Genomic DNA, 4,536 nt, shown 5'->3' on the forward strand with positions numbered 1-4,536 from the left:
TTTTTGACTTTCTTTTTCTACCACTCAATCCTCTTCACTTATCCATGTCTTCCATGAAATTTCTAGACTTTTTCAAAGTTTTGGTGGAGTAAATTTTTAAAAATTACACTTTTACCCCCGTAAAGTGAAAAATTACATTTTTGCCCCAAAAATTGAAAAATTACCCATAGACATATTTTTCATCCCTTATACTCATACCATTCTCCAATTATTCAAATGTGATCTAAATTCTCTCAAAATCTCAAATTTTGTCTGCGAGTGGAAAAATTACGATTTTGCCCCTAGATAGTGAAAATTTTGATTTGACTCCGAATTGATCCTCGAACTCCGAATTATCATTTTGAGTCATACCTGAACTGTGAAACTCTTAATTTCACCTTAAAATTCCTATTTGAACTAGTTCGAGGCTTAATCGACTCAATGGTACCATTAGGGGCAATATCGTCTTTTAACGATTTTTCGAACTTCTTAAATATACAAACATTCTATCGAGCATGTGAATGACATTATAATTATTTTACAAAGCAGGGTTTGACATTTTGTCTGGTCAGTCATTATTATCCGGCAAAATTATGTTGCTTTGATAAATGCTTGAACAAGTTTACATAGTCCTCTGATTGTTCTTGCTCAGTATTAACAATTCTTAAGCAAACAAATGAATATTGAAGAACCAGAGGCGAAAATCATTAACATTAGCAGAAAAAAAAATACCAAATACTATGATAGAAGGCCATTGTCCTTTGCACCGCCCAATCCAAGGGGGCCCATGCTGATTAAACCAAATAAATTCATAATTAAACCTTTCATGCAGCAGCCTAACTTCTTACTAAAACTCCATGCTAGATTTACATGACTTGCATAGATATGTATTTTATTTATAAAATCATTTTTTTTTTCTCAATTAACATTTCGGTATGTATTAATGAACTTTATTTGTCAATTTCATCTTTTTATCCTTATGTTATTTTAGTTTCGTTATGGGTGTATAAGAGACTATGTCGTTTCAAAACTTAGTGGCAATGACATTGAAAAAACACTTTGCTATTTGTATTATATGATGCCCAGCCACATTAGCAAAATTAGCACATTTTCCCCTCTATATTGCAGTGACTGTAAGTGGCCTGTTCTTTAAGCTAAATAGAGATGCATTTTTGTTATTGTGTGTTATTCACAGTAATCATGTATGTGCTTAATTCACATGTGAAGTTGAGAATCTAATGACTCAAGCATAATTAAAGTTAAATAGCATGTAGCCAACAATGGTTTTGGATCAAATAGCCTAGATACAAGGAAACTAGAATTGCTTGAAAAGAAGTAGTCTTTTCCCCTGTTACAAATCAAATGCCAAACCACAAATTCTCTTTTCTGTGATGAGAACCAAGCACTTCATGTCATCAGCACTTCACAATCTGTGAGTAGATTCAAAATGACCCTTGATTTGATTAGACATAACCATGTAAACCATTTCTCATTACATTAATCCATGGAATCACTGCATTTTAATCATCAAATTGACCTACTTTGTGAATTTTTTTGCAACAAATATTTTATACATTCTCTAGTACCAATTGAAATTGGACATCTCCTGGCATCTCAAAAAAAAAAATTATACATCTTTTTGGTGAATTAGCAAAGGATAACAAATGACATAGAGTAAAACTACCAAAGATCCCTTTGTTATCACTTGTAAAGAATTGCTCAAATTACTATATTTTCTACTAATATTCCACCTATAGGAAGAATGTAGCACTAATTACTTATTTTATACATGTTGAAAAATGGTCATGTATTATTTGTGGTTCTGCTTTTGTATAGTATGAAGAGATTTACAATTAGGCCATCTTCATGGCACAATCAAAAAATGACTCTTGCCTTTTACCTTTTTATTATATGGAAATGACATTGCAGTCATTCACTTTCTATGAGATTAACAACTGTAATTTTGCCATAATTAATAAGATGAGAGAAATGTCTATATGGCCAGAACAAATATGACACCTCAAACAGAAACCAAACGGAGGAAAGCTGATATGAGATGGTTTTTTCCTTCTTGGTTTGATTGAATTAAATTGTAAACATGATAATGCTATCTAATTCATGGTGACTTAGAAAATTCCTAGATCATTGTTACTTTCCTATGTTTGACTCACTGTTCTGAGTATCATTCATATCAATAACTAGCTTATGGAAATTGATTTAAATTTGATGGGGATAGTCTGCATCTGAGCTTTTTTTTTCTTTTCTTTTCTATTAGAATTTTTTAAAAATAATATAGTTTCTTAGTTAACAAAAATCTGGTTGTGTTTGAACATCATTACTATATAACTTCTTAATTTATACTTTGGCATTTGTTATTGATGTTTGTCACAACAATTATTCAATTCATAATCCTGTTTGAGGCTAGTTACATTCACTTTGCAATGCAATTTTACATATACTGTTGTTAGAAAATGTGTGACAACAATAATAAGAGATGTTGAAACTATGACAAAAACTTCTTGCATAGATTTCATTTTGGAAAAAGGTGAAAACCATGAAAACATAGATGCCAACAAAGGCCAAGTCATTAACAAATCTTGTCGTCCAAAGAGACCCAAAAATGCCTTTGTTTTTTACTATTAAGATGTGTACTTAAGTTGCTTTTTTTTTTTATTTGACATAATTGTAAGTATTATTGTTCATTACATTGTGAAATTTATTATATATTGATGTTTATGTTGACAATTAAATTTAGTTTAGAATAATTTTTTTTCTTGACAGTGAATCCATTTGTGGTGAAAACAAAAAGGATAAAAAGATGAAATTAACAAACAAGGTGTATTAATATGCCCTTTTGAAGTGTATAATTTTACTATAGTTTCAAATATGAATGAATGATTGTGAATAATTCTTTTATATTAATTATCTTTTTATAGGTTAGGGGAGATATTGCAAAAACTTTTGCATCTCGTCCTGATGAGACGAAGTTAGTTTTTAAAAATTTAGCAACAGCAGATCGTTTGCGATATCTGAAGGAAAAAAAAAGAATTCAATGCAAAGGTTAATAAGGTAAGTGTTATATTGATTATTTTATTATAATTTAAATATTTGAATAATATATATTTGAAGTGGTATATTTTTAATAATTTATTTAATTTACAGGTATGTCCAAACAAAGTTATTGTTTTCTTCTCAATTTTTTGAATGAATTCATTTTTACTTTATTGTTTAATTTTTATCAATTTTATTAAAGATTAATAATTATAAAATTAATAATGTTGGTCGAAAAAGTAAATGGTGAATGCTACAATACATTTTGTTTATTCATGACATTGATACTATTATATTATAATTTTTAATGTAATGTAGGATTGTTGGTATACACATTGTAGTCCTTTCCGGTTCTATAAGTTATTGCAAAATATTGGTTTTGAATATAATGATTCAATTCATAATATGGGACTTGGAGGCTTGATTCATCTACAAGAGTATAAACTAAATAGGGATCTTTGTTTGTGGTTGATTGAAATGGTTGACTTAAACAAGCGATGCTTGAAATTATATGATTATGAGATTCCATTGACATCTGAGACAATGTCAATCATGATTGGTTTGTCAGCTGAGGGGACCCTTATTACTTTTGTGGAAGATGATCGTACAATTACAAGTTTATGCAATCAATTTAAAATTATTAATAATGGATTCTTAAAATTTAGTGATTTAGAAAAGGAATTGCTAATGTTACATAAAGATTCGGATGAGTTCAAAGGTAAATTTTTTTTGTATGCAATAGGTTGTTTACTTTGCCTATCAGCATCTACCTATATAGAAAAAAAATACATATCTTGCATACATAATATAGGTTGTAATACAACTATGAACTTATCGAAGTATGTGTGTGAAATACTATCATCGAGAATATCAAATTTTCACAATAGGATGAAGAAGAAGGATGGAAAAACAACATGGTTAAGTGGATGTGTTTTGATTCTTCAGGTTAGGTGCTTGAATAATTTTTTTTTACATCGTGTTATGATATTGTATTTTTCATGAAAAATTTATTTTGGATATTGTTTTTTTCCTTCTATGATATTTGTACAGATAGTTTTTTTGGATCACATATCTGGTGCACAATTTGACAGTACATATGGTCAATATTTTTTACCTTGGATCGATGCATGGAACCAAGAAAAGATTGATGGATGGATGACCCATATCAAAGATTTTAAAAATCCAAAAAATGTTCAGGTGATGTGATTAATCTTTTTTTACAGTAAAAGTTAATATAAGTTGGTGTAAATATTCTCTCATATTGCAAAATATATATATTGGTTGAATCTGTAGGCATATATCATCACACCAACTATGGACATGAAGTCAGAGGGAAAGTTGTCAAACCCTGCTTTGTAAAAAAATTATAATGTCTTTCACATGCTCGATAGAATGTTTGTATATTTAAGAAGTTCGAGAAATCATTAAAAGACGATATTGCCCCCTATGGGTACAATTGAGTCGATTAAGCCTCGAACTGGTTCAAATAGAAATTTTAAGGTTAAA

The sequence above is a fragment of the Theobroma cacao genome, chromosome 6 (assembly GCF_000208745.1).
Source record: "Theobroma cacao cultivar B97-61/B2 chromosome 6, Criollo_cocoa_genome_V2, whole genome shotgun sequence".
Taxonomy (NCBI): domain Eukaryota; kingdom Viridiplantae; phylum Streptophyta; class Magnoliopsida; order Malvales; family Malvaceae; genus Theobroma; species Theobroma cacao.